Source organism: Notamacropus eugenii, chromosome 1 (assembly GCF_028372415.1).
Source record: "Notamacropus eugenii isolate mMacEug1 chromosome 1, mMacEug1.pri_v2, whole genome shotgun sequence".
Taxonomy (NCBI): Eukaryota; Metazoa; Chordata; class Mammalia; order Diprotodontia; family Macropodidae; genus Notamacropus; species Notamacropus eugenii.
In genome coordinates this window covers 698,609,674-698,621,613 of record NC_092872.1, presented here as the reverse complement: position 1 = coordinate 698,621,613, position 11,940 = coordinate 698,609,674, and the positions used below count along the sequence as shown (strand labels likewise).

The 11,940-nt window shown below is 37.8% G+C and overlaps 1 protein-coding gene across 1 annotated transcript in view; it reads right to left on the bottom strand.

Annotated features, from left to right (window-relative positions):
• The window catches only part of KLHL36 (kelch like family member 36), a 63,961-nt gene that overhangs the window by 43,657 nt on the left and 8,364 nt on the right, over window positions 1-11,940 (bottom strand). The window lies entirely within an intron of this gene.

Here is an 11,940-nt window from a genome sequence, read left to right as displayed (position 1 = left end):
ACTATCCATCTTGACCAAACAGGACCATAATAGCTAGCCAATCTGTAAGCAGCACAACCAGGATTTTTGACCACTGAACCATAGAAGGGACCCCTCCCCTACTACTTAATCCCTTAACAAATCCCTCCTGCCTTTTTAATATTCATAGTTTCTGTTATGTTATCAGCATCAATGCACCATAAATTTGACTGTGTTGTCTTACTAAATTGCTGATTCCTCTTGGAACCTAGCCTGCTTCTAAGGGAGGTCAGTCTTCAATAAATACTTATATTTGGATTAGAGGTGGTCTGATTCTGAATTCTTTGAGACAGCGCCGCCACAACACACCATGAAATCACAACAGTCTTGGTATATAGCATAAAATACTGGTCTAAATTTAATTTCTGACAGACCTCTTTTGAGATGTCCCAGCTGTTTTTGTCAAATAGTCATTACGCCAATATTTGGAGACTTTGGATTGGCATGTTGGCATGTTCAATTCTTTCTTTATGTTCTATATTTAACCTGTTTTCCACTGATTGAACTTTCTATTTTTAATCCATACCAAATAATGTGTTTGGATGAATACCACTTTGTACTTTAGTTTGAGATCTTGTACTGCTAAGCTTCCTTCCCATTTTCACCCCCCTCCCCATTTCCTTTGAGATTCTTAACCTTTTGTTACTCCAAATTAGTTTCACGATTTTTTTCTAGGTCTATGAGATAATCCTTTGGTAATTTGACTGTCAGGGCACTGAATAAGTAAATGAAGGTGATATTGCCATTTTTAATATATTATCTCGGTCTACCCATAAGCAATTAATATTTTTCCAATTCTTTATGGTTATATTTCTGTAAAGAGTGTTTTGCCATTATTTTCATAATAGTCTCCTGGTAGGGAGACTGCCAAATATTTTATACATTCTGTAGTTATTTTGAATATAATGTATCATTGTAGTTTTTCCTGTTTTTAAAAAATATGTAGATATATTTTTTAATCTTGTAACTTTGTGGAAGTTGTTGCAGTTAATTTTTAGTTGACTTGAGGGTTTTCTAAGCAAGTTGTCATATTATCTACAAAAAACTATAATCTTATTTCCTCTTTATCTATGCTTATTCCCTCAATTTTTTTTCTTACCTTATTTCCATAGCTAGTATTTTTAACCTTATATCAAATAATAGTTGTGATAGACCTATCAATGGCATCAGACTATCAACTGTAAGAGGACAGGTTGGAAAATTTTTTTCATGAAGTCTGTTCATGGAACTGAGCCTTGAAGGTTGGGATTTCAAAACAGTATAACAGATTCTAATTCAGTCATACATTTTGGTTAACCTGAGGGGGATCAAATTCTGTGAAGCATTTTGGAGCTTAAATTTGCCCATTGTTCTTTTGTGATGCAACTGTTAACCATATTAAAAAAAAAAAAAGACTGATACTTGTTCCATATTTTAAATACCCCAACTAACAAATGATACATTTCAATTATCCAAGTAACAGACTCTTCTTTTCCAGTAGATCTACATATTTCAGTGGCTTTTCCACATGTCTCATGCCTGAAATGCTCTCTTTCCTTACCTCTGCCTCCTGGCTTCCCTGGATTCCTTCAAGACCGCTCAAATTCTACCTTTTACAGGAAGCCTTTTCCCATTTCTTCTTCTCCTTACTGTCTGTGCCTTAGCTCTGAGATTCTTTCATTAATACAGTATGTATCTGGTTCATACACAGATATTTGCATGTTGTCTCCTTCGTTAGAATGTAAGCTATTTGAGAATGGGTCCATGATTGTGTCTTTTTCATACTCCCATGTCTGGCACATAGTAGGCACTTACTAAATGCTTGTTGATTAATTGACAATGAACATCTTTGCTTTACTCTAAATCTTATCGGAAAGACTTCTAGTTTATGTCCATAACATACAAAATCTTGGTTTTTGATAAATATTATTTGCCTTGTTAAGGAAAGCTTCATTTATTGCTAAGCTTTTTTCGTATTTTTAATAGAAGTGGGTGTTATATTTTGTCAGAAGTTTTTTTCTGCATTTATTGATATAATCATGTGATTTTTTTGTTGTTCTTATTATTAATATGACCCATTATATTTATAGTTTTCCTAATATTGAGCCAACCCTGCATTCCTGTTATAAATCTGAGAGTGGATAATAAGATTTTAAACATACTATTGTAATATTTTATTTAAAAATCTTGTGTTGATATTCATTAGGGATGTTGATTTATAGTTTTCTTTATCTATTTTATCTCTCCCTGGTAAAAATATGTTTTTACAGAATGCTGGACCCACTTCTTTCTGCCAGCTTTTAATTGTTTTGGCCAATTGATAGTTCAACAATTAAGAGATGCTTTGACAATATTAGAACCAAGCCAAGAATCTGAAAAGCTGCTAACATCTTTGCCAAAATATTCTGGCTTAGGCCTCACTAGACAAAATTTTGAGTACTTTTAGTCTGTGTTCAAGTAACAATGAAAGGCAGTTTAGCAGAGTGGATGGGAAAACTGGCTTGGAGTCAAGAAGGCTTGGGTTCCAGCAAGCACTGTTTCTCATAGACCAGTGATATGATCATAGAGCAAGTCACCCAATCCTTCAGTGGAGCTGGCCACTCTCTAAAATTGGAAGGTACAAGTGAGTTGCAGCTCTGTATTGGTGGAGGGATATTTGATCCTTAGAGTTTCACATACGAATAAAAGTACAAGTCTGGACCAAAAAAAGAGAATAATATACAGTTACATTGCATTTTAAAAGCACTTTCCCCACTGTAATCTTGTTAGATCAATAATATGAATATCACTACCACCTCCATTTTGAGATGAAGAAATGGAGGATTAGAGATGGACAATAATTTAAGCAAGGTCACTCAATTCTTCAATTCCAAGTCTCCTGTCTTCTTTCTTTTTTATCAGTTCTTCTTCAAAGAGCTAAAGTACCCTCAATATTGGATTAAAGATGGAGGAGAATCATATCTCTTTAATCCTACTGTTCAGTTGATGACGTTCAGTCATTTCAGTCGTTTCTGACTCTTCATGACCCAATTTGGGATTTTCTTGGCAGAGATACTGGAATGTTTACCATCTCCTCCAGCCCGCAAAGAACTGATACAAATGGGGCTAAATGACTTGCCCAGCATCATACAACTATTAAAAAAAAATCTAGGATCATTGGATTTTAAAGTCAGAAGGAATCTTAGAGATTGTATAGTTCCATTTCCTTGTTTTACAAATAAGAAGACTGAGCCCAGAGAAGGGGAAATGATTGGCCTGAGATCACATAGTTGATAAGTAGGAGACCTGAATCTGGGTCTACTGACTTTTCACCTAGTCCTCTTTCATCATGTTGCATGTACTCTCCTTTCTTATTTATACATCATATCATAGAATCTTAAAAGTTCAGAGGGTAAAATGCCTGAAGTGCTCCCAGTGCCCTCTCTTCCCTAGGTTTCACATTTGTTTGTCCATAGTATTCCTGCCCCAGGGCTACTGAGTCAACTCTCCTGGAAATGACGGTTTCCTTTCTGGATCTATCAGTGGGACTTCCTACAGGGAGGCAGCTGCTTTTCCTGAAGAGCACACTCAGGCAACACAGCAGGAAGAATGGCCTTGAGAAAGAAGACAGAAATATCTTTGGGAGGAGACAGGAGCTCCCTTGGGGTAGGTCAGCCTTTGGCAATTCTGTTCTTGAATATCTTCCCACCAAGCAAACCAAAAAGGAAGAATCCTCTGAGCACAATTGCAGAGTCTGAGTTGTCCCCACACACCAGGGAACATGTGATCCTCTGCTGTGACACATATTTTTTTTTTTTGATTCTATGCAGTCTTGGTCTCCCTCGCCCCCTCTGGAGCTCCAAAAATTTTTGGAAGGAAGCTATGTGTTGGGGGTTTGGGAAATCCTTAAAATAGTCTTAGGCATTCTAAGTTAGCTAGTCAGTGTAGTGATTAAAATGTTCGGACTTGGAATCAGGAAGACTTGAATTCTATTTCAGACACTTATTAACTTTGTGCCCTTGGACCAATCACTTACTCTCTTTCCAGCCTCAGTTTCCTCATCTGTAAATTATAGTATCTACCTTATAGGGCTGTTGTGAGGATCAAACAAGATAACATACATAAAGTTCCTTGTCAGCCAGCTAGGAAGGGAAAGGGAAAGGGGAAGAGAGGGGAATAAACATTTATATAGCGTTTACTATGTGCCAGGTACTGTGCTAAGCACTACGAGTACAAAGAAAGAGGGGAAATAGTCCCAGCTCTCCCAAGGTTCTTAGTCTAGTGGGGGAGACAGTATACGAATGACTGTGCACAAACAAGATGTATTCAGAGTAAGTTATTGGTGGTCTCACAGGGAAGGCACTAAGATTAAGGAGGACTTAAAAGACTTCTTACAGAAGGTGGGACTTTAGCTGAGACTGAAGAAAGTCAAGGAAACCAGGAGGCAGAGATGAGGAAGGAGACAATTTTCTACATGGGGAAGAGCCAGTGAAGACAGTATGAGTCTGGTGATGGAGTTTGAGGAACAGCAAAGAGATCTGAGTCACTGGATCAAAGAAGAGTAGGAGGGAACTAAGGTCTAAGGAAAGTAGGAGTGGTGCAGTAGATAGAGCAGTGAGTCTGGAGTCAGAAGGGCTTGGGTTCAAATCCAGCCTCAGACAAACTAACTGTGTGACTCAGGGTAAGTCAATTAATCCCACTTGTGTCCGAAAAGAAAAGAAAAGTAGGAGGGTGTCCAGGTCATAAAGGGCTTTAAAAGTCAAAGAAGATTTTATAGTTGATCCTGAAAGCAATAGGCAACTACTGCAGATTTCTGAGTCAAGGGGTAATATAGTCAGGTCTGTGTTTTAGAAACATGATGAGTTTGACAATTGAGAGGAAGATGTCAGAGGACAAAAAGGGATAGATGCATGAAAGATGACACCCATGTTGTGAGTCTGATGACTAGGAGGATGGTGCTACCCTCAACAGTAATGGGGAGGTCAGGAAAAAAGAAAGGTTTGGGAGGAAATATAATGAGTTGTTTTAGACATGGTCAGTTTAAGATTTCTGGATGTCAAGGTTGAGATGTGACTAATAGGCTGTTGTAAATGTGAGAATGGAGGTCAGGAGAGAGGTTGGGGCTGGACAGACAGAACTGTAAATGAGAATAATCTGCATAGAAATGATCATTTAAGCCTGGGAACGGATGAGATTGTTAAGAAAAACAATACGGAATAAGAGGATCCAGGACAGAGCCTTGGGAGACACCCACAGTCAGTGGACTCAACCTGGATGAAGATCCAAGAAAGAAGATAGAGAAGGAACAGTCAGGTAGGAGAACCAGAACTCAAAAACCGTAGAGAGAAGAGAGTATTGGGAAGAGGGTTTTTGATGGTGTTAAAGGTTACAGAGAGGTCAAGAAGGATAAGAATTGAGAAGAGAATGTTAGATTTGGCCAATAAGAGATCAGTACTGACTTTGGACAGTGATTTAGGCAGAATGATGAAGTCAGAAGCCAGCTGGCAGAGTTATATAGAGAGTGAGAGGAAGGAAAGTGGAGGCACTAATTATAGACAGTCTCCTCAAGTAGTTTAGCCACAAAAGGATGCTAACTAGTAAGGATGGATAGGTCAAATGAGGGGTTTTTGAGGAGGGGAGAGACATGGGCATGTTTGATAGCAGGGTAGCAGGCAGTAGACAGGGAGGGAATTGAAGATTAGTGAGAACATAGGAATTTGCAAACCTTAATTGTTATGTTTTTATTGTTACTGATAACAATAATAATAAAACAAAAATATTCAAAGACTCCTCTGATGACTTATCCCAGCCTAGAGGTGACCGTACATTCTGGAAGGGTATGCCTGGAGAAGGGCAGCTACGTGACACAGTGGATAGAGCACTTACCCTGGAGTCAGGAATACTTATCTTTGTGAGTTCAAATCTGGTCTCAGATACTTACTAGTTCACCTAACACTTGTTTCCTCATCTGTAAAATGAGCTGGAGAAGAAAATGACAAACTAATCCATTATCTTTGCCAATACCCCAAATAGATCACAAAGAGTCAGACATGACTGAAACATGATTGAACAAAAAAATGCCTGGAGAATGCCAACTCTGACAGGTCCTACCAACCAGCTTGACAATGTTTCAGATATCTGAGGATCAGCTTTCCTAGTTCCAAGTGGCACATCACCTGGAGGTTAATCAATGGATATTGAAGTTTTTTAGTCACCCCCCAACTCATACTTTCTACTATGATGTTGAGGGGGAATGAGATCTTGGTTGGTGTAGTGAATACTCACATTGATGAAATTGGCAGATCAAGAAAGTATGTATCATATATACATATGAATCACAGTATAGGGACTGCTATGATTTGGGCTTGTCCACTGGAAAGAAAAGAGGACAGAGTTTGCTAGCACAACTCAACAACCACTTACAGTCTTGTTAGGTAAAGTTTCTGTGGTGATTTGCATGGGTCAGGGCAAGATGGGAGATGAAAATAATTTTTTCATTTTAGCTCAAAGTGTAGCCTAAATTCACAAAATAATGACTGAGATAGACTGAGATAGACTATCTTACATAGTAAGATAGATTCAAAACCTACAAGATTCTACCATAGACTGACTGTGGACTGGAATCGCAGAGTTCTGAGAGAGTTCCTCGGGTTGTGCTATAGAAGAATTGAGACATTCAGTCACCCAACAGAGAGGACCCCAGCAGTCACAGTGTAGGTCTGAGCAGTTCCCTCTATATAGGTTTCCTGGCCATGGGTTTTCCTTAGATCACATGTGTCCTTTACTCTTGTCAGATGTCATCTGGAGTATTGTGTTCAGCCCTGGGCACCAATGGTTTAAAAATGACATTGACAAGTTGGAGAGTGTCCAGAGGAGGGTAGCCAGATTGTGGAAGGACTTTGAGTCAGTGACAGATCAGGATTGGTTGTAGGAACTAGTTATGTACAGTTAGTCCTGTGTTCCCTTCTCCATTGGAAGACTCCTAGAACATTCATTTTGAGAAAGGGCTCAGATCTGCTTGTCTCCATTCCTCAAACTTCCCTCCCTTGCCATCGCAAGTACCTCTCTTTTTAGCTCCCCTTTATGTATTGGCTTTTCTCCACCGAGGGTAGGAATTGGTTTTCTTTTTGCTTATTTGTATTTCCAAAGTTTAGTAGAATGCCTGTTGCATGGTAATTGCTTAATAAATGCTTGGTGACTTGATTGATCTAAAGAGAAAAGACTCAGTGCAGGGGGGAAGTGGGAGCAAGTAGATAATGCTTTCTGAAGGACCATTATGTGAAGAAGGCATAAAGATTGTTCTATTTGGTCCCAGATGGTAGACCCAGGAGCAGTGGGCAGAAGTTACAAAGAAGTCAGTTTAGGTTTGTTGCCATCACCTAGAGCTTTTCCAAAGTGGAGTGCCCTCTCTTGGCAGGTGGTGGGTTCCTTCCTCTTGGAGGAGAGGATGGACCATGATTAGTTGGGTCCATTCCAAGAAGGATCACTTTTGTCTAAGGTTTAGACCAAGTAGTAGCTGAGGTCCCTTCCTACTCTCAAATTCTGCGATTCGATCTCCCATCTGAAAAGAGTAATTACGTGAACAGTCCAAGTCCTGGAAAGGACATGGCAGCCCTTTGCCATATCACCCCAATCACCATTCCCATTTACGTGTTGTCTTCTGTCAGAATGGAAATTCCCTTAGGACAGGGTCTGTTTTGTTTGCTTGTGTGTTTATACCCAGCATTTAGCACAGTGTTTCACATATAGCAAATGCTTAATAAATATGTTTCCATTGTTATGATCAATTATTATTAATATTAGTTATTATATTATTGTTTTAAATATATTTTATAATAATATATTATTAATTGTTCTTAATAATATTAGTAGCTAGCATTCATATAGTGCTTTAAGGTCTGCAAAGCACTTTCCATGTCATTTCATTTGATGCCCACAACAACCTTGGGAGGTGGGTGCTATTATTTTAAAAAAAAATTTTTATTTTTAATTTATGGACTAAAACAAGCATTTCCATAACACAATAGAATAAAAAAAAGATTGCACATGAAACTGTAAATCTATTATGTACAGCTCACTATCCCTTCTAAATATATAATAAAGTCATTTGTTATGTAAATTTCTTCTTTTTTCTTTTCCCTTGCCCTTCCTGCCCTGCTATTCTCCCCATTTAACAGATGAGGAATCTGAGATTGAGAGAGGTTGACTTGCCCAGGGTTGAACAGTTGGTCCAAAAGACAGTATTTGAACTCAGATTTTTCCTGACTCCAAGTCGAACACTCTGTCTACTGTGTCACCTAGTTGCCTCTCTCCTAGAGTTGCACAACTGATATTTTTGACCTCAACTTTAAAATTCACACTTTTCTCGATTAAATTCCATCCACTTACATTTGACCTACCATTGTACCTAACTGAGATATTTTTGAATCCTGGCTCTGTCACCCAACACAGTAGCTAGCCCTCCCTGATGTGTATGTAATTTTGATAGACCTGCCATCCTCATCTGAATCACTAATGAAATGCTGAATAGCTCTGGGCCAAGGAGAAATTCCTGGGTTACTGTATTAATGAGTTCTCTTTGGGTCTGATTATTCAGCTACAAACAACTGTACTATCAGGGAGGTCACATTTCTCCAGCTTGTTCATAAGGATAGAATGAGAGACTTGTTCAAATACTTTGCTAATATTCTCTTCCTTGGAATCCAATGTGGTGAAGCTTAAGAGCTTCTGTCTTCTCTGGAAGCTTTGCTCCTACAATATAATTTTCAGTCTGATCCTGGCTCTGTTACATTTGTGTGAGATTAGATAAGTCACTTTCTCTGTGAGCCTCAGTTTCTCCTTCTGTTACATCTAGGGTTTGGACTAAATCTCCAAACTCCCTCCTAGTTCTAAAAGGAAAGACAAAATAGTGTAGTGAAATGAGTCAGGCATGATGTGAGTTTGAATATGGCTTTCAATATTTACCATTTGACCCTAGACAAGCCACTTCACCTATCTGAGCCTTGGTTTCCCAATCTGTAAAATGAGGATAACAATACATGTCTTACCTATCTGACAGGATTGCTGTGAAGATCAAATGAGGTAAGACACATAAAGAATTTTGTGTTCTATAAATGCCAGTTATAGCTATTATTAAGAGAGTTTGGGTTTTAGTATATCTTTTGATTATGGATTTAAATTGTTTTAAATTATTTTCTTTATGCCCTGATATCTCAGAATTGAAAGCAAAATTACCCAATGTTATACCTTAAAAAAATGAGGCAGCCTATGTTTGTAATCAGATATTTATTGTGCCCTACACTAGGCACAGGCAGCCAGGTACCTCATAAAGATTAGACAGAAAACATCTGTCCCATTTGCCTAAATAAGCCAAATTATCAGCCCTGGTTTGGAAACTTTTTTTCTCGAGTCCTACATCTAAAATCTTTCTTCATAATAATATGGTGTCAATGTTTGTAGAAGTTATCATTTACAGAGTCCACAAATACAAGATTCTATTAATACCTACACCCTATTGGTTATCAGCCTCAAAATGCCTTCGACCTTGATGAAAAGTGATGCCAAGGTCATGCTCCACCTCCAATCACTGACTTCAGCTGAGGTGGGAAGTTTTTTTCACAATCAGAACAAATGCAGAACCAAAGATGCAGCTTGAACATATTCAGTGCAGCTTACTGTGAATTTTTATTCTTAATACATTTTAATGCAAGCACATACTATAGAATGTTTTACACTTGCCTATTTTAATGATGGCATTTTAAGAATCTGACATGTTTCCTGGGTCAACAGGCCCACATGGCTTAATGTGTTTAGAAAGTTAGCAGAGAAAGATAGTGGAGATATTTGCATAGTCTAAGCATGATGATTATTTGGGAATGATTCTTTAACGTCTCCAGAATGAAATCCAAACTCTGTGGCCTAGCATTCAAGAGCCTTCTACAACTTGGTTTCAGTGGGTCTTTCTTTTTTCTTATTTCTTAAGTTAATAAGACTTAGAGCTGAAAGGGAGGGACCTTAGAGCTAATTTAGGCCAACCACTATTTTACAAGGAATGTATCAGAGAGGAGGAAGAACAGCAACTCCAAAGGGTTCTATGACATTAAAAAAAATGTTGAGAGCCTGTAGTCTAGCTAAAGTCAAATAGGTAGCAAATGAACTGAGATTCAAATCAAGTCTTTTAATTCCAAAGCCAACCAGTCAACAAACATTTATTAATTTCTTTTGGAACTATGGCTGGTCATTGTGTTGATCAGAGTTCTTAAGTCTTTCAAAATTAATTTTTGCAGGGCTGTTGTTTTGTATAAATTGTACCCCTGATTCTGCCTACCACATTTCGCATCAGCTCATCCAAATCTTCCCAGGTTTCTCTGAAACTACCCCCTTTGTCACGTCTTACAACCCAATAATATTCCATTTCATTCATATACGATAATTTGTTCAGCTAGTCCCCAATAGATGATAATCCTCTTCCTTAGTATCCTATTCTTTACCTCTATAAAAAGAGCTGCTATAAATATTTTTTTCCACATAGATCCTTTTTTTTTAAGCAGAGGTTCTTTTTTTCCCTTCCACTTCATAGTATTTTATTTTTTCCAATTACATGCAAAAATAGTTTTCAACACTCAGTTTTACAAGATTTTAAGTTCATTCCTCCTCCCTTCCCAAGATGGCATGTAATCTGATACAGACTATACATGTACAATCATATTAAACATATTTCAACATGAGTCATGTTGGGAAAAAAAGAATCAGAACAAAAGGGAAAAACCACAAGAAAGAAACAAACAACAACAAAAAGAGAGAAGATAGTATGCTTCAATCTGCATTCAGACTCCATAGTTCTTTCTCTGGATGTGGATGATATTTTCTATCATGAGTCCCTTGGAATTGCCTTAGGTCATTGCATTGCTGAGAAGAGCTAAGTCTATCAAAGTTGATCATCACAGAAAGTTGCTGTTACTGTATACAATGTTTTCTTGGTTCTTCTCACTTCACTCAATATCAGTTCATGTAAGTCTTTCCAGGTGTTTTTCTGAAATCTGCCTGCTCATCATTTCTTATGGAACAATAGTATTCTATTATGTTTATATACCACAACTTGTTCAGCCATCCCCCAATGGATGGGCATACCCTCAATTTCCAATTCTTTGCTACCACATAAAGAGATTCTATAAACATTTTTGTACATGTGGGTCCTTTTCCTTTTTTTATGATCTCTTTGGGATACAGACCTAGTAGTAGTATTGCTGGGTCAAAGGGTATACACAGTTTTATAGTCCTTTTGGCAAAGTTCCAAAGTGAGCAGAGGTTCTTTTTAAAATTTTTATTATTATTATTTTTTAGTATAGAAGTTCTTAACCTTGGGTCTATAAACTTGTTTCTAAAAATATTTTGATAACTGTCTTTCATTGTAATTTGTTTACAGGCAGCTAGGAGGCACTGGTATTTGAATGGATTGAGCACTGGATTAAGCACTGCATCTGGGCTCACAAAGACCTGATTTCAAATCTGGCTTCAGACAATTACTAGCTACATCATCCTGGGTAAGTTACTTTATCTGTTTGCCTCAATTTCTTCAAACTGTAAAATGCGGAAAATAATAAGACCCACCATGAGGATTAAATGAGATATTAATTGCAAGCATTTAGTGCAATGCCTGGCACATAGTAGGTACTATACATAAATGCTGTTATTATTCCTTTGTAATTCTATAGATTTTATGCACTTAAGAACATTCTTCTGAGAATAGGCTTCACTAGACTGCCAAAGGGTTCTATGACATTAAAAAAATGTTAAGAGCCTGTAGTCTAGATCATCTCTTTAGTTCCTTGTAATTCTATTACTCTTGCCAGATAAAGAATGTTCTCTGGATGCTCCAAATCTTGGACCAATCTAAAAACAAAAGTGCTTTACACTTTGAGGCCAGCAGGGGGGGTCAGCCACAACCAGGAGAGAGACACTAAT